The sequence below is a fragment of the Corvus brachyrhynchos genome, unplaced genomic scaffold (genome assembly GCF_000691975.1).
Source record: "Corvus brachyrhynchos isolate BGI_N302 unplaced genomic scaffold, ASM69197v1 scaffold408, whole genome shotgun sequence".
Classification (NCBI taxonomy): Eukaryota; Metazoa; Chordata; class Aves; order Passeriformes; family Corvidae; genus Corvus; species Corvus brachyrhynchos.
Genome location: NW_008239759.1, coordinates 2,040,128 through 2,060,085, shown reverse-complemented (window position 1 = coordinate 2,060,085; position 19,958 = coordinate 2,040,128).

Below are 19,958 nucleotides of genomic sequence, written 5' to 3'. Positions count from 1 at the left end.
AAACTGTAACTACACCCTAATCTTGTGCTAAACCGGTCTCTTAGTCAAGAGCTACTCTCCCTTCCTCAAATGGAATTGCATTATCTAGGTACTGGCAGGCTAGACAGACATGAAGATGGAATTCTATATAGCATATGTGCTTGTCTATTCAGACGTCACCCCACAATCTAATGAGATCTGAACCAAAAAGCTTTACTTAAGAATAAGCAGAGAAAAAAATAACTGAATGTAACTTGAAATAAGGAAAATTTATTTTCTTTTTAGTAGAGAACACATCTTTCTTTAACCTACCATGACTTAAGACTCTTTATGAAAAAAATTTACATCTTCATATCTAGTTTGCTTCTGCAAGTCTGCAACTGCATTTCACATCATTTTGAAGTCCCTTAAAAAACCAACAAAATAAATTATTTTCTGAATGTCAAGAACTAAAGTGACAGCACCATCATCTAAAAAGCTGTGGTCACTATTTAGAATACAAAGTACTGTCTGCTTTTTACATGTATTAAAGGAACTATTTTCTTAGGGATTTTGCACTAGTGTCCATAGCTTCCTTTATCATCTGCTTTGCATGTGATTAAGTGCCTTGTTTAGTGGTAAATTACAGAAGGCAAAGAAATGAGAGAATATAGAGATATAAACATGACTGGAGACAGATTTTGAGCTTGTAGCATGAGTTACAGAAAGTAATTTTAAGGTGTGGAATACTATTCCCATTTTAAAGAATACCAGTTTAAAGAAATTCCAGTTTTAAAGTCTTCCAACCTGCAGAGACATCTCTCATCTTTGGGCAAATCTTCCAACCATTACTACTGAAAAAATGCAGTTAGAGGCATAAAAAGCAAAAAACTCTTCAGCAAGAGGACTCCACTATTTGCAAGTTTAGCTATACCCATTAAAACACATCCACATCGAGTAAAATTTCATCATGCCAAAACAAGTGGCTGTGCATGGTATCATCTACAGACTAATTTCATTGATCTCATGACTAACACTCATAGGTGCTCCTCCACTGTGCTTATTTTGATATACAGGTGTTTGTTGATATAAAGGGTGTGAATCTGAATTAAGCCTTCTACAAAAGGCTGTGACTGACAAGATTTTTTGGAAGGAAGTGCTCTTGGCCAAAATCCAATAGGTCAGAGCATGAATCTGATCCAACACTCGGCCTGATTTGGATCAAGATCTTGTAAAAATTTTCTGCACCTCTGGACAGTGCCTGAATCACACAGTAACATGGTCTTCCTGTTTCTCTAGTTCCCTATTTCTCCACCTGAAGCCATTTTACTTCGCACAGATAAAGAGAATTTCCTAGGAAAATTGGTAGGAAAAAGTAGAAGAGATAATACTGTTGTTAGAGCGCTCACCTAGCTAGTCTAACCCCCAGCTCCATAAAATATTCATAGAAAATTAAATAACTTCACATAAGGTAAAACAGAAGCCTGGAGTACCTAATAAAAGTGTGTTGTATTAGATCTCTTCTCCAGATCAGAAAATAAAAACACTTCAGAATTTATCCCGTTGAACATTCTATCCACTAATTTAAATGAAAAAACCTTTATATTTTGTTTTTTCTCATTAAATAGGATTGACCCCAGCTTTAGGATAGGGTTTACCATGGAGCAGCATTAGATGTTTCCTTCTGTTTTGGGTTTAACTAGCTAATTAACTGTGTAGAACAGGAATCACACTTTTATTCCCCTCCTTGGCATTCTCTACTGATTAGGTAATACAGCTCTTTGCTTATATTGCTGGATCCAGTGAATGTTCTGCTTTGGATTCAAACTTGCCAATCTTTGCTAGAGAAGGCACTTACTGTTCCAACTAAACCTAATGGTTGAAAAGATACACGCAAGCTGCTGGAATAGTTGGCTATACTGAAGACTTGTCCAGGGATTGGGAATTGTGTCTAAATAACATGTCAAGACTGAATGATCTTAACATCAGAGTCATAAAACTTCAAATAAATAATTTAATTCCTGAGCATATTCCTTTGGAAAATATTTGTATGCCAAACATGTTACAGTACAATATTTAAGATGTAAAATCAAGGCAAGGAAGAGTAAATACCACAGCAGACGAATTTTTCTTGTAGTTCTGCCCAAATCAAGCAGGTGCATTCTGCATTGCTAAAATAGTTGTAATTAACCTTTAATCCTAATTTTTAAAAGGTGATAATTTAATTTATATAGCTGTTCATATGCAAAATATTGTGCAACACTGGTGATTGCAAACCCTCTATGATGAGGTGCACATTTGGAACCAGGCTTTTAAGCAAAATCCTTCAGAGAGGTACATTTCAGTTTATATCATAATGAATTCAAGGTAGAACTGAACAAGTTTCATGTGAGGCTACCATCCAAATTGCTTAGTTAAAAAGTAAATTGTGGATTCAGTTATACACCTGTTTGCACACAAGAGTAGGAATTTCATACTCAAAGGCTTTCCAACTTTTGTCATGGTAGCAGTTTAGATTGAACTTGCCAAAAAAACAGATTTAAAGGGTGTGTGCAAACCCTTTGTTGACAAACTGTGTTCCGTTTGAGAAACCAATTAAAGGTTATATACTAGAGATCCCACTTCACATACCACATTGAGAGAACAAACCACCCTATAGTGCCAATAAAAAGGATCCACACTGCATTACAAAAACTTGAGATATGTGCATATTCTGACTTGAGCTGTTTTTCCTGGGTTCAAAAGGCAAATTGTTTGTGAGAGAAGGACTGGGGACTGTATCATTGCAAGAGAATTTGTCAGCTGGCTGTGGGGATAACAAACCACGTCTGAGGAGCTGAACTCTGAGGTTCAGAAGCAATGACTGAGAAGGGCACTTGGCAAAAGGGAATATTTGAGGTGGAAAATGAGAACATGAAGAAACATGCAAACAGTTTAAATGTCGCTGTTCAAACAAGAAGCAGTGCAGCACAAGTTCAGCTGTTAAACCACTGCTTTTGCCTAACATGAAGAATTCAGACAGCAGCTCACCGACATCCTGCCAGCACCAGCTGGGCATAAAAGCAGGAAGAAAATGAGTTATTGCACAACTGCAGTGCAGCCTCTACAGCTACCTGGCAGCAGAGTTGCACAAAGACAAGTAAAATTATGAAAAACTGATAATTTAGGACCTGAGCCTTCAGGAGCTGGCTAGGAGATTAAGAGTTTAAAATAAATAAATACAATAAAAAGTAAATTCTCACAGAACACATTTAATCTGCATTTCAGGTATTGGTGATAAGGCTGGAATAAACAGCTAATTACACTATATAAAATGCACGTTTCAACTTTGCATCTTACAGGAGCTGGTTGCTTGTACTGACTTAGGAAACAGTCATTTCATTCCACTAGGCCCCACAGAGACAGTCTAGCTACATGCACTGGCACTCATTCCTCTCTAAGCATTACCAAATCCAGGGAATTATACTTGCATACTCAATAAAGGGCTGAACATGTTCCATAAAGAGTATATTGAAGATCCCAGATAGAATGAGCTCTAGTGCAGCTGGCATTACCTATATTACTTGCAGAGTACAAGTTCCAGTGACAGGTAGGGTACAAAGAAATTGACTTGGTACCCAGGATAAACACCACATATTTTTACTTGCAAATTGAGAGTGTTAGATATGGAAATTAGGAATAAACAAGAAATTCCAGCTGCGACTTTTCAGAGTAGATTTGTTCATTGGTTTTATTTTTTTCAATATTTTTTTCTCTCATATATCTAGCCTGTCTTAAATGCACAAAAAATATCTGGATAAGAAAGATCTCCAATAGGACACCTTGCTTTGCACCTGACTATTTTTTCTCATGTCTGCAATGTTCATATCACTTTGAGGTATTTTGGCAAGTAAAAACGAGAACAGTAAAACTTTCTACATTCTATGTAGCATCTGAAATAGAAAGTTCTGGAGTCCTCAGTTCTCAGGCTGGTTTTCATCTTTCTCTTCTGATCTGCCTCACAGAGATGTTCTGCCTAGGTTTTATTCAGTCGCACTAATTCAGAATTCATTCTCCCTGTATAGGAGATTTTCCAGCCCCTGACCACGTTTTTTTTCTTAGGTCAACAAGCAAGCTTGACAGGGTTGAAAGGTCACTGTTATCCTTGGCATATGCAGTCACTCTACCAGCACAGCTGTCAATGTTGACACCAGCACTTAACTTGGATGGGCTAAGCTTGTCTACAAGGCCTTTTTGACAAACTCTCCCAAGAAAGAGTTGCCATCTTGCCAAGACAACTTGTTGCAATACTGAATAAACCAAGACTTGGTTTCCATAATATGGACAAAAGCTAAGCAGTTAATCCTCACTCATGGAGATATTCTATGTGTCCTTTCACTAGTGTGAGAAGCTCAACACAAAAAAATTTCCATTTATGGGCTAATTTAAGCATAATGGAATGGGTCACCAAACACTTTATTTTTCTTTCTCATAATTACAATTTCTTTCTCAATTACAGTCATCAGGCTTGAGAGGTCAACACATGCAAACCTCATCAAGGCCAAGTGCTGGGTCCTGCACCTGGGTTGGGACAATTCTGTACACAAACACAGGCTGGCTGGAGAATGGATGGAGAGCAGCCGTGGGGAGAAGGACTTGGGGGTGCTGGGGGATGAGAGGCTGGACATGACCCAGCCATGGGCACTCACAGCCCAGAGAGCCAAACATGTCCTGGGCTGCATCCAAAGCAGTGTGGGCAGCAGGGCGAGGGAGGGGATTTTTCCCCTCTGCTCCACTCTGATGAGACCCCACCTGGAGAATTACACCAGTTCTGGGGTCCCCAGCACAAGAAGGATATGCATCTATTGGAGTAAATCCAGAGGAGGGTCACAAAGATGGTCAGAGGGAGTACCTCTCCCACAAAGGCAGGCTGGCAGAAAGAAGGGGTTCAGCAAGAAGAAAAGAAGACTCCAGGAATACCTCACAGCAGCCTTTCAGTACCTAAAAGGGGCCTATAAGAGAGCTGGAGAGGGATGTTTTACAACGGCATGGAGCAATACAACAAAGCATAATGACTTCAAAGAAAGAGATTAAATTTAGATTAGTTATTAAGAAGAAATTCTTTACTGTGAGGGTGGTGAAGCACTGGCAGAGGTTACCCAGAGAAGTTGTCCCCTGCTCATGGCAGGAAGGTTGAACTAGATGATCTTTAAGGTCCCTTCTAACCCAAAATATTCTGTGATTTTATGATCAGTAATGAAACAAGGAACTGAGTTGATCTGAAATTTTATCTTCTTTTAAACAGCCAGACTTCTAACTACAAAAAAACAACACTGCTAGCAGCAGTGTGGTCAGGAGCAACAAGCCTTTGTCAGGCATCCAGCACCCACCCAGTCTTCAGATGACAATGGCAGGCCATTGACTTGGCAGCTCTGCACTCTTCTGCCCACCCTCTGGCAGCCATTTCCTCCATGACAGTACTAAACCCACTTGCTGTCATAATGACAAACAGGTCTTTACTCCTTTACCATGTCAGCTAACAAATTACAGAATGAAACTTTGGTAGCTGAAGTCTCCAAAGCCAAAAAGCAATTATCATATTTTTCTCAGAATGAGCTGTCAGAGCATTACCAACCCAGATGCTACTAGATTCCAAATTGCTTAGTGTATAATCTAAACTGTATTGTTGGTGAAATATCTGCAATACATTCTGCAGTACCTGTATTACATATGACAGTATAACATTCCTCATGAACTGTAGAACTCCAGGTCTGATGAGGTTTAAATTTTGTACACGTGGTAAGTTCTTTGCCGAAACAGAAACACAGTCAAATATGGATCTGTTTGGGAATGTTTTTGCTGTTTTTCTTGAGGAAATACAAATGGATGTTGCGGACCAAAATACCTCTCTTAGATGCAAGATGGATTGAGTAATCAGAGCAGTAGCTCCTGGGTCCGGAACAGGCAACTGGTCAGAGCATCTACCTGGACTTGGCAGGACAGGGTATGAATTCCTGGCCTTGGTCAAGAAGAGCAGGGTAACACCTGGGTTTCTCATAAGCTACATTAGTCCTCTCTTTCAGACATCTTTTCTTCTGTTTTTCTGCAGAAAAAGAAATTTTGGAGGACTAAGGTTTTATTTCAGTGTAAACTGTCTATAATCCCAGATTTCAAGATTTTACAGAGTAAAAAAAAAATCTTTACTGTCTAGGTTTTGTAGAAGATGATATACTTTCCCTGGGGTAGTATGAAAGTGCTTCAGTCTTGGAGAAAAAAAAAAAGTGGTTTGGAATGTTTTGTAGGACCAGTTTATTGCTTTATATTGGCTAGAGAAATCCCAGATTTATTGGTCTGAATTGCTTTCACACTGATGAGTCAGTCTTTTCAATGCTTCATCTCAACATTGGAGTTTAGAGAATAATTTGTATTTCCATTCACAGTGGCAAGTCTCCCAAGGAATGATAGTTGTGAATTCGCTGGAAATAAAATAATCTTAATTATTCAAAACAATTCCACTCAGTTTCAACCACTCCAGATTTTCAAACTTGTTCCATACACATGCTTTTATATGCAGAAAGTAAATACATTATTTGTATGTGCATAACTTTGGCTCAGAGTACAAACCCCAGGGATAGTATGCAGCTCTGAAAACACAGGTTACAAAAAATAATTTAATTTATAAGCTTTTAAGGCTGTATTAGCTCCATATTAGTTTCTTCTGCACTTCTGCCTCTCCAGATGTTGAAGTAATAGGAAATAATCCAGGAGGAGTTCTGATGCCACCTGTCAGTATTTGTGCTGTGAGCTGCAGCCACAAACTCTGCTCCACAGGTAAAAGTCTGAGGAGCTGTGACCTCTGCTTGTGGGTTTCAGGCACATGAAAAAGTGGGTTTAGACCGCACAGTGCCAACATATTCTGCAGTATGCATTTCTGCTAAGGTTCAGCACAGCACAAGAAATAAAACCCAAGCAAGATAATATGTAGGGTGAACATAGTGAGATGAGATGTAAGAGATGCAGCAGTCAGCTGCTCAATGAGACTGTTCCATGTGCAATGATACGAAGGAATAAAACTATGTCTGAGCAAAACAGGTGGACTCAGTGCATACCAAATACTTGACTGCATAACCAGTTATCTTGGTAGTCTAATGGCCAGAAGGAGCAAAATCCCAAAATGAAATATGAGTAGAACATTGCTAACAGATCACTAATGTTCAAGTACTGAATAATGGAAGCTGAGAACTGTTTTGAAACTCAATGTGCCTGAAGACTGAAGATCACAGATTCATTTACAAATCATGGAAGAATGGCAGGCTATATCTGCAGTTGTCCTGCAAGTATCTACAGGTCTATCTGAGTGAAGAAAACTGCTCAAATGTTTCAGTTCCCCCAAGTGCACTGGTATTTTTGTTGTACAGTGTGATACAGGCTTCATTTCTTACACAGGGAATAGACCATTTTTACAAATTCCAAATATACCGAGCAAATTTCTAGGCAAACATTTCCCTGATAACCATTCATCTACCCATTCTGAACTGTGAGATTTGAACTCAAAAGTTTTTCTGCTCTGTCCAGCAGCAAAATAAACAGACCTTTCTAACCTTTTCTCAAAAAAGAACAAGAACATCCCACATCCCAGCAGCCAGAGTAATCGTGGCTTTTAGGCTACTCCCATTTAAGTTTGGTCTTCTGTGTTGGCTTCAGCTGGGGTAGAGTTAATTCTCTGCAGAGTGGCTAGCGTGGGGCTGTTTTGGATTTGTGTTGAACACAGGGTTGATAATATAAAGATGATTTGTTATTGGTGAGCAGGGCTTGCACAGAGCCAAGGCCTTTGCTGCTTTTCACACTGCCATGCTGGCAAGGAAGTTGGGGTGCAGAGGAGGTTGGAAGGAGACACAGCCAGGACAGGTGACCCCAACTGACCAAAGGGATATTCCAGGCCGTATGGCATCGTGCTCAGGATATGAAGTGGGGGAAGAAGGAGAACGGGAAGGACATTTGGTGTGATGGTGTTTGTCTTCCCAAGCAACCATTATGTATGATTGGGCCCTGCTCTCCTGGAGATGGATGAACACTTCCCAGCCCATGGGAAGCAGGGAATTAATTCCCTGTTTTGCTTTGGTTGTGTGCACAACTTTTACTTCCCCTATTTAAGTGTTTTTATCTCAACCCATGAGTTTTCTGCCCTGTACCCTTCTGATTCTCTCCCCAAAATTGCTGTGTGGGAGCGAGTGAGTAGCAGCATGGGGCTGGGTTGCTGGCTGGGGCTAAACCACGGCACCTTCAAGTTGTCTCACATACTCTCTATCCTGGAGTGAGTTTAATACTTTCTCATTAGAAGCATTTCACTTTCTACAGATATATATTTAAATGAGGTGAGATTTGAACTTGAGTGCTGCATATGAGTACTGTTTCCTCTTTTTTTATGATTTTAATATGGAACTACATCCAGTTGACTGAACTTTCCTTCAGAAAGTTTAGTCACACCTGGTAAAGTCCCATGAAAATACATTTTGTCAAAAATACCCCTAACCAACTTGCACTTTCATTAAGCTGTACCTTACAAAGGTGTCTAAGATGCATGACGGGAGCAAGACTTGACAACAAGACACAATACTGGAGGAAAAAGAGACTCTGAGATATCCAGCAAGGTATCCTCTGATTCCTTTAAAGCAATTCCATCTTTCTATTTTCCGCTTAAAAGATGGGGTCAAAAATGTGGAGCCTTTTCTCCCTCCAGTTTCTTGCAGATATACTTAGGTATTGCTGATTGCTTCTTCTTCAAGAGCTAAAGAAATATGGAAGAGTTGTCTGGGAATGAGTCTCTATTCCCTTATGAAAGATAACTATATGAAGCTTTTCACTTAGAGAGAAACTTATATAAGGTATTTCACAGTGATTTTGAAAAGTCATGCTAAGAAATAACAGTCCGTGTGGTATTAGAGACCCATAGCCCTAAAGAAGAAGCAAAAAGGGATTCCTACAGTTCTTTTCCCGATTAGGGCCAAAACCTTAAAAACAAGTTAATTATCTAAACCTTTTACACACACTGCTGAAGTGCAGATGATTTCCTTAGAATTAGTCCATGCTCATTCCCTCAAGTTTTCTTCAAGCTCTAAATTTAGTAACTTTTGCAACTATAATGCCACCTTTAAATAAAACTGGAAATTCTAAGAAGAAAATCTGAGAGCCAGGAGAGGGAGATTTAGCAGACATCAAACAGCTCAAAACAGACATGAGGAGCAAATGTGTGATGATACTGGAATTTACACTATGAATACAAGTGTAAACCAAGTCTGTGAACACCAGAATATTCCCAAAATGAAAAGATATTTTCAAGGGACTATGAAATGTGTTGTCATAAAAGGCCAGAAAAAGTTCGTCATCCACTAGGGGTCCCTGTGATTTTGTATTTTCCAATAAAACTGTGAATTCCAGTTGACCATTATTTTTGCCAGAAAACAGACATAAAAAATTAATGTGTGGAAAATATTCTCCTATTTTTTCCTCCTCAGGATTCAAATTCCTGCATTTAACTTTTCAGGCTCCAGTTTTCTTAAGGCTGTTTCAAGGCAGATTCTAGAAAGCTGTTTTGGCTGAAAAATGTCTGTTTCCATACCCTATGGGTGATTCTGACTGTAAAAAGAAAAGAAACTGAGGTAAGAAAGACATTTCATTCTTGATTGCACAAGTAAGAAAATGGGGCAAATGGGACAAGAGAGCTGTGTGGATGAACAAGGAACTCCAGTCACTACTCAAGCATTAAGCAGGAAATACACAAGAGATGGAAGCACTCAGGCCACTTGGAATGAATATAGGGAAGTTGCAAAGTAAGTGGAAATGAGATGAGGAATCTGGAATTTAAGCTAGCCAAGGATGTAAAGGACAACAAGAAAGGCTTCTTCAAATACATCAACAACATGTAATGTGGACCGATCATTAAATGGAGTGGGAGCCCTGATAACAAAGGACACAGAGAAGACAGGGTTACTGAATCTTTGCATTGGTCTTCACTGACAAAACCAGCCCTCAGCAATCTCTGACAGAGGAGACCTGGATAAAGGAGTGCTGGAAGGAAGACTTTCCTTTGGTCAAGGAAAACTGGTTTAGAGAACACCCTAGCAAACTTGATATCCACAAGTCCATGGGCCCTAAAGGGATGCATCCCCAAGTGCTGAGAGAGCTAATGAACACCGTAGGAAGGCCACTCACAATCATCTTTGAAAGGTTGTGGCAACCAGGAGAGGTGCCTGAGGACTAGAAGAAAGTAAATGGCACCCCAGTCTTCAAAAATGGCAAGAAGAAGCCACAGGAACTACCAGCCTCACTTCAGTCCTGGAAAGGAGGTAGAACACCTCATTCTGGAGGCCATCTCTATCCACATGGATGACAAGAAGGTGATCAGGAGCAGTTAGCATGGATTCACCAAAGGTAAATCGTGCTTGACCAATATGATTGCCTTCTAGATGAAAAAACTACCTGGGTGGATGTGTGTGTGGAGAGCACCATGGATATTGTCTACCTTGACTTCAGCAAGGCTTTCGACACAGTCTCTCACAACACCCTCATAGGTACTCTCAGGAAGTGCGGCCTGGCTGAGTGGACAGTAAGGTACATGGCAGATCACAGAGGGTTGTAAATAGTGGCTCAGGATCTAGTTGGATGTCTGTCACTAGTGGTATCCCCCAAGGTCCCGTAGTGGGTCCAGCATTGTTTACTTGTTCATCAGTGACTTGGATGAAGGGACAGAGTATCATCTCAGCAAGTTCCCTGATGACACAAAGCTGAGAGGAGTGGCCGATACCCTGGAGGGCTGTGCAGCCCTTCAGAGGCACCTTGGCAGAGTAGGGAGATAGGCAGAGAAGAATTATCTGAAATTCAACAAAGGTGCAGGGTCCTGCACCTGGGAAGAAATAACCCCAGGGCCCCAGCACAGGCTGCAGGTTGATCTGCTGGAAAGCCACTCTGCAGAGAGGGCCCTGGGGATCCTGGTGGACAACAAGCTGTCCGTGAGCCAGCAGTGTGTCCTGGGGGCCAAGAAGGCCAATGGTGTCCTGGGGTGCATTAGGAAGATCATTGCCAGCAGGTCAAGACAGGTGATCCTGACTCTCTACTCAGCCCTGGTGGGGAACATCTGGAGAGCTGTTGTACTCCAGTTATAGTCTCCTCAGTACAAGAGAGACATGGAGCTTCTGGAGTGGTCCAGTGCCAGGCTGTGAGGATAATTATCAGACTAGGGAGCATCTCTCTTATGAGGAAAGCTTGAGAGAGCTGGGCCTGTTCAGCCTCCAGAAAAGACAACTGAGAGGGGCCCTAAGCAATGCCTTTCAGTATCTGAGGGATGGGTGTCAGAGGATGGAGCCAGGCTCTGCTAGGTGGTGCTGAGCAATAGCACAAAAGACAATGGGCAGTAACTGATGCACAGGAAGTTCCATGTGAAAACAAGGAAGAGCATTATTGTGCATGTGACCAAGCACTGGAAAAGACTGCCCAGAGAGGTTGTGGAGTCTCCTTCACTGGAGTTTTTCAAGGACAGTCTGAACACAATCCTGTGCCATGTGCTCTGGAATGACTCTGCTTGAGCAGGGATGTTGGACCAGATGACCCACTGTGGTCCGTTCCAACTTGACCCTTTCTGTAATTGCTGTGATCTCATCAAAACCCAGTTCCAGTGTATCAGGTTGAAAGTCTTCCACAAAGGTGATGTGAGACCAAACCATGAGAACCAATGGTATTTCCAAATAAAGGGAAGTATTCAACAACAGTGTGCCTAAGGAAATTCACAATGGGAAAAAAAAAATTAAAATGTGTATTTCCTAATGATTAAAGTTAAAACACTAATTATAGAAATCATCCCAATTTTCTTACTAATAGGAGTGTTAATAATTAAGGCTGATCTCCTATTTTTTCTTCTGATGAGAGATAAATGCTGACTGCTTTTCTTACGGTCTTCCTTAGCTGCCAGAACTGGAATTCATGCAAAGTATTCATACACACATTACGGATAAGAAAGCAGGCTCTGCCAACACAGTCAATAGCTGCTTGGAGTAGGTCTCTCCAGAGAGCTAAGTGATCCCGATATATCCCTTACATATATCTGGCAGCCATTATGGCCATAGAAGGCAACAGTGGGATGGATGCTGTAATAAATGGTTAAAAGGTTTTTTTTTGGTTGAGAAGAAGTTAAAAGTTGCTTGTTAGAGGAGTGGGGGTATGTAGTTAATGAGTTAATTGTTATTGTGATTGTACGGGTGTAATGTTGCCATGTGCCCACTAGATGGAGACACCAATGGGGGAAAGTAATAGAGAAATAATAATATAGAAAGGAGGAGAATGTTCTAGAATGTTCTTAAGACAACCCAATATTCATGATGTAAACGCTTTGAAGGATTATTGGTTAAGGGGCAAACCAATCACTCGACGCCCCAGAGACTGACAGAATTGAACACCAATGAGGACCCTAGCAACGAGCCATCAGAGGGAGGATCTGAGCCGCACCAATCACAGCATCAAGAGAGACTGTAAGAACTGCTCCGGGGCTCAGCCTCGGGGTCTTCCTGAGGAACCTGAGTCCAAGGGAATACTCTGTGCATCACACAGTTTGTTTTTCTGGGTTGTTGAGTGGGACTTGGGCTTACCTCGAGTCTCTGCTCCTGGTTTTCTTTTTAATAAACGAGCAGACTTTTATTCCACCCAGAAAAGTCCAAGCCTCGTTTATAACAGGTGCTGCTGGGGAAGCTGGCCACTTACAATACCATCGCTGAGGAAAGCACTGGATCTTGCCGATGCCAGTTGTTCCAGAGGGAGCAACTAGATCAAGCCCAAAATGCAAGGTTTTTCTTAATCACTTCTCAAACTAGCTCCAACTGCTTTCAAAACTCATGGCCCTCCAGGAGCACACTAATCAAAATTCACTTTTGGCTTAAATTGTTAGAAAGACAGGATTCTTATCTTCTGGGGAAAAAAACCAAAAAATCTCTCTCTAGATTTGTATGTGTTCTCAGAAAAATACCATCAAACTCACTCAAAGCAGAAAGAAAAACACCAGTTTTGTTGTTTCTCGCAGTTAGAGTAAAAGCTTATTCCTCTAGAAATCGGATGCAATCAATACAAAAAAACACTGCAGTCTGGAAAATACTGTAGGTTGATGGTTTGGTGGGATATTTATTCCCAGGTGTATTATCTTTTGTTCAAGAATAAAACAGGCAGTAAAGAAGTACAGTTTGAAAAGCTTCCAAAGGACTATGTGTAGTGCACTGGTCATTTTGGAAGACAGTATGTTTGGGCCTGGAAAAATCTCAAACATCCCAATGTCATTCTTACTGTCAGTCAAATTACCACTCTCTATATGCAGGCAGCAAGAGTTAGAGTTATTTTCTCTGCTTTGTTTAATTGCGTAGTTAAGTTAATAACATACAAAGAGCACATTGTAGAAAAAAATCTAACTTGGAAAACAGATGGAAAAATATTTACATGCTTTGTATTAGGAGTTTATATCAGTGGCTGTTTATAATTTTATGATAACATAGTCATCTAAAATAATAACTATGATAAATACAGGTTTTACTATTAGCACTACTATTAGCAATGTGAGAAAATATCCATTAATTTTATTATCATTTCAGTTAATTTGTCTCATGTTATTTTAAAGATCCCAGGTTGAGCATAGAAGCACAAAGAATAATTAAGTCTCCTAATCTTTGATGATACTCAGGATGAACAGAGCAGACCTTAATGTAGACAAAAAGAGCTATTTTGCAGCTTCTGTGATCCTAAAGATCAACAAAAATATCTCACAAATGTCTTGAAAATACTACCAGAAAAACTACCCCGTGTATTATTGAACACAATTTCTAAACACAACAGAAAAATCTTTCGTCACTAGAAGGAAGAAGGGGATATTACTCCTATCTACATGAAAAAATTACAAGGGCCAAAGGGACAGGTCATTCTCTATATTTTGTCTTAAAATTCACATCACTATGATCAAATTCAGTCCTGATTTCACGGAAATCTCAGGAGGGATGAATGTGGTGAATGTGACAGTTTTAAGAGCTATCTTCCAGTAGAAATACCAAAAAAATAGTGCACTATAGGTAAGGAATTATTTTTCCTTCTAACTAAAATAAATACCATTACTACTTTTGCTTTGCAAAATCAGAGAATTATTCATAGCTACAATAAAAACTAAAATGCATCAATACTTACAAAGCTATGAAAAATTTTATTTCAAGATGAATTCCACATTGCTCTCATTTTACTACATCTCTTGCATTAGAAGGAACAATATAAAACTTTCATCTGGAACAGATAAAGATGTACACTGACAGGCAGGAGTCCTAAAATATTCACACCTTCACTCAAGTTAATGATTCTGAGGGTTCAAGAGGTCAATAAATACTGTTTGCATGAAATGTTACACTTAAGTAAATATTTAGGCAAATAGGTATGACCTCTGGTATTTGATTTCAAATGTGAATGCTTGCCTGAATTTTTCAGGCAAAGTAAAGAGCCAGCTTTCAAAAACAAGCCATGGAGTGTTAAAGGTATTTTGTAAGCACCAATTTCACATCTTCCAGGGTTTTGCAATTACAAACATAATTGGGATTATGAAAAATACAGAATATCTCCTCAGCTGCTCCCAAATAAATCAATTCTGTCAGCACCACTGACTTCCACAAAAAGAATATAATTTAAAACAAGTGCTTCTGAAAATTCGATTTCCACAATAACCCTTAACTAATTACAGGAAATCCTTGGCAGAGCAATAGTGCAAGAAAAATACAAACCAAAAAAAAAGCAAACAAACAAACAAAAAACTCTTTTACCACTGACAACAATAAACTACTTTCAGTAATAAATTAATTTACTTTTGATCATTTCAATAAGTTCAGCAAATAAATTTTAAGCAGCAATACAAGTGCAAGCAACTAATAAATATGAAATAAACAAAGGCCTTCCAGGCCTTCAAAAGTCAGCATTTCCAGAGGAGAAAAAGGGGGGGTTTCCATCCTTATTAATGTATACTTGCATCTTTACCTTCCCTATGTGAAAAAATTTTGAGACCTCATCCCACCATTTGTTCTTTCAGAATTTTACCTCAGGACTGTCAGGAAGCCCAGCTCCTCAGATATAGCATGTCACAACAGAAAAGCTATGAATATACTAATGTTTTATTAAATTTGGGTTTGTGTTATACAGGGATACCAGCCCCTAAAATAGGATGCCTTTGCCACAGAATCCAACCCAGGAACCAGACTTCAATCAATGCAAAGGATCTTATGAATTCAGCAATTTTCTACCCTTGAGGGAGGCCACAGAAGAAAAACTCCTTCTCTTAGAAGCTACTGTCATCTCTCACACAGGACCCATCGGTCAAGCCAAATGTTAGCTAAGGGAGACTATGTTGTCTGGTGCTTCCCCTGTTCCCCAAACACTAAGTGGACACAGCTTCAAGAGAAGTTGTTCCTGCACACTGCAGGTCTGTGCTCGTTCCTGCATTGTAACTTAGCCGTGACAACACGAAAGGTGCTGAAAACCCTGATCCTTACATTTAATAATGAGATAGGTTCACCTGGGCTCATGTGGTGTGCACTCCACATTCTCAATCTGCTGACACAGACATTTTAATTAAGCTGTGCTAAAAAGATTGCACAGCTCAGTAAAATACATCCTGTCCACACAGCTCAGATGATAAGCTCTCTTCTTCATCCTGTATATGACACTATGTGGAAATGTATTTTTGAAAGTGCAATCAATACCAGTCCTTTAAAATTTAGCTCTAATAGAGAGTATTATAGCAAAAAAAAAAAAAAATCAGAAGATAATGGTATATTAAATCTATCTCAGAAGAGTAGAGTAGTGGTTTTATTCATGAGAAATTTTAGAGTAGAAGGGCAGAAGGAACTACTGGAAGTTACTGCTATGCTCCTACCTTCTATACCACAGCACAGGACGTGAACCTAAGGGCTCACTTTAATTAAAGAACATCAAAAAAACCCTAAATCTCGAACAAAATGAATAGAAAATACATTGTACCAGCTACTATGCTGTTCCGGGACTTTATTGCCATTGGTGACAGTCTTCATTTTAAATCTGAATACATCTAGTTTCAACTCCCAAATCTTGGGTCTTCTTTTATGACTTCAATCTCTGCTTCTCACATATTTCTTAGATGACATCTGTCCCTTCTCAGATGCCTGTAAATCACAATTCCTTTTCTTTCTCTTTCACCAGCCAAATATTTCCTGGAGTCTCTTAACTTACAGCAAATTCCTCCCTTTCTTGGCTCTTCTCTGAATTTTCTCAGACTTAGCAACTCCTATTTTGAATTTTGCACATTTAAAAACGATCCAAGATTCTGAAAAAAGCTGGTCTAGAGCTAAATACAAAAGCAGCCTATCTTCTAGTTTTCTTTTTATATATCTCTGATACACTCTACAGTTTAGTTCAAATAGTTAGGGAAATACAATCAAAGTTGTCAGTACTAATAAGATGCAGAATCAGGATAAATTGTACGTCATGGGCAGTATTAAAATGGTGGTTTACACTCTAGCTGATAAAACTTGTTCATTTTCAAATATCACAGATAACAGTGAAAAGATAATGGGGCAAGAAAAAAATTAAAAATAATCCCAGTACTTTGGACTCCCGGGGTTTTTTTGGAGGGGAAGGGGTTGAAGTTTTTGGGGGTTTTGTGGAATTACTCTTACAAAGAAAAGAATGAATCAGCTATTCTCAAAACATCTCTATTACTGACATGATATCACTCACAACCTTTATAAGATAGTCTGATGCACTGTAATAGTAATGAACAAAATCTGCTGTATTGCATGTGTGTTCAGCTGCAAGTGAGAAACAAAACAGTCCTTAGAAATGCAAAAGCACAGAGGAAGTATTATGTAATTTGAGATGTTGAACAGACTGAAAATAAATTAAATAGAAACTAGGTAGTCATATCTGAAGACATCATTAAAAATTTCCAATAATTTATTAGCTGGTAAGTTTTCTGCCTCAAGCCAAGAAAATTACATTTTCTAATTCTCATGTTTTAATGTTCAAAACAGAACAAGAAGAAAAATCTTATTTCTGTACCAGGTACAGCAAACAGTTTAACTGCAGAGGAGAGGCAAAGGAAACTTTTTAAATAAGACTTGATTATACCAAAATCTACTCAGAAACTGTTAAGTGTAGCCAAGCAGAGTGTGAGAATGGTAAGACCATCTGAACCAGTTACATTTCACAGAAATGACAACCACTAACATAATTTTGTACATTGGAACCCGTTTGCTTACATAACTTATGCCTACAATTGAGGTGGTCTGTATTTGAATAAAGCAGATGTGCAAATGGCATGGCTCCTGTTAGAAAAGAGTCTTCCACCAAGTTAAATAGCTGCACAACACACTAAAATCCAGATAGCTAGTATTCAACACCATTTTTGCATCTGTCTAAATCCTTGTTGCAGTAAACAAGATAAAAAGGGTTAGAGGTTCAGAAATAAACACCCTTTCTTGTTTCTATTCCATTTGCTGGCCAAATAGTTACACTGAAAAAACCCCTGACTGAATCCAGAATATTACAGAGCTATACTAGAAATAGAGCTATACTATAATGTGGGCTTCTTTGAGAACAGTATCTACAGAGGACATCCTCTCTCTGCAATTTTGGTAATTTTTAAATTAAAAGATCCCTATTGCCACACTTCCCCTCTTTTTTTTTTTTTAAGAAACCCAGATGAACAAAAAAGAGTGGAGAACTACAATTGGTGTCAAAACAGTAATGGGCATTTGTTATTAATAAATGCAACAGCATTCAACACTTAATCATCATAATTCCACCTATTTTGTTGTGCCTTTTGGCCCAGCTCTTCGCTAAAATTGAGCATGTCATCTTTGCTCAGATACTTCTGGCAAACTCTTCATTCTTTCAGGAACCTATCAAAACAAAATCTTCTAGTGACCTCCCTGATTATCTCCCGTGCCACAATTTCAGAAAAGGTGCTGCCTTATGGGCATGGCAGAGGAGGAGAAATACAAATTCAACATACTAATTCAGCATTAGTAATCTTTTTTGCAGCTACAGTGATCTGAAAGGAAATAAGTTAGAAAGTATTGGGTATCAAAGGATGACTAGATTTGCCATTTCCTGATGATATAAAACTCCTCTAGACTGTAATAGCAATTTTTGCCCAGCACACCACTTTTAAGAGTGTAATTTAGCAATATGTTGTTTAGGCTTGATCTCTTCTGTGGTCTGTTCCATGAGATCAGACTGTTTTAACTTCAAAAAACCTGGAGTATGTGTCTCAGTTTTAAGTGTTGCTACAGTTTGAGATCATTAGCATGATTTTTTAGACATACTCAGAAAAAAAATAAAAACAAATCCCAGCATCTAGAAATGGAGAAGATTTTTATCTCAGGTATCCTGGTGTCAGAAAAACCTTTTTTAATTACTATAAATTAATCCCATTTTAAATATTAGAAAATAGAGTAATATTTTATTAGTAAGAAAGCTTTTCTATCCCTGCACTAAAAAGCTTCCCTCCTTAATGAATGCCTATGCAGGAAGAAAAGCGCACTTTTCACAATTGGAGCTCCAGCTTGCTCCCTTTGTTTCTCAGTGAGCACTACCTGAAAATTTATCCAGCATGGAAAGACATCTACTGACTTAACAATTTCCTGAAGTAAACATTTCATTAACCTTTCTAAAGGGAACAGTTTCTCCTAAGAGAGAAGGCATGATTCAGATAAAAGATAAAAGAACAGAGAGAGTCCATGATTGAAAGAGTTTTCATATTAAAGACTGGTTGGCAGGCATCAATAGCATGAAAACCCAAGAAATATAGAAGTAATTAAATACCAAAACCTCAGCCTTCTTGCTAGCATCCCAATTGTAGCCAAACTCCACAAGGCAAATTGCTGGCCGGAAGCCACTTTTTATTTTCAGATAAAAGCTTGCTATGTCTAATGTACAGTTGTGCTTTTCACATACCTATTCCCTCTAAAGGCAGCAATTTTCTCAAAGCAGGGGAATATTCACAGGGAGAGGAGTCCTTTAGTAGCTGACTTCAGTTGCCATGGCCCAGATTTCCCCCTGTATTTAAAGGGTGCTGGGCCACCACTTCGAACCAGCGAAGAATTGCTCTCTATGGAATGACTGGCTCTCTGTGCTGAACTTACTCCATGCTGACGCTGACTTCAAGACATCCTCATTCTGCACATCTGCCTTCCAAATGGCTCTGCTTAAATGATTATTTCCTTTCCCTTTATCAGTTTTGTTTTCACCAGGGATTTTTTCTTTGCTTATTTCTGAAGCTACCAAATGACAGCTTTGACTAGAGTAAGAAAAGTGAACACAAGGCCTGAATATACACAAGACTATTTGCTAACTGAATAAATGGCAAACAACATGTTTCCAAAAATCTTAGAAGAATATCAAAACTCTTCATGTAATAAAAGTACAGGAACTAATTTCTGTCATGAGCATGATTTCTCTTCCATAATCCTTTCAGACTTGAAAGCAGGGGTTTAGGTCACCTTTCTGTTCCCCAGACTGGCCTTTTCCAGGATAAAATATATTACTGTACAGTGCAAAATACTGAGAACATTTTTTAAAAATTGATTTGTCTAAGGGCTCCATTCACTTACTTTTTTTTCGTACTAGGAAATAATAGATTCTGACCACTGAGTTTCATAAATGTGTGAGTCTTCACCTACTTGCAAGTAAGAGATCTGGTAGCAATAAAGGAGTACAGTAAGTAATAGCAGTTGGTGCATCTGGTGCATGAGCATAGAAATGTAGTTAACTTGTTCTGCCATTAGTAGCCATCCTCAATACCCTGAATTCTTGAGTAGTTTTAATTGTTTGTCTCCCTTGATTAATAGTTGAAGGAGACATGGAATTATGCCTTAGGAAGCAAAGTATAGTTGATAGGCAGGAAATAATACAGCTTTAAGACGTTTGAATGTGTGAGAAAAGCACTTGAAATAAGTGCAATGAAGGACATCTTAACACTGGAG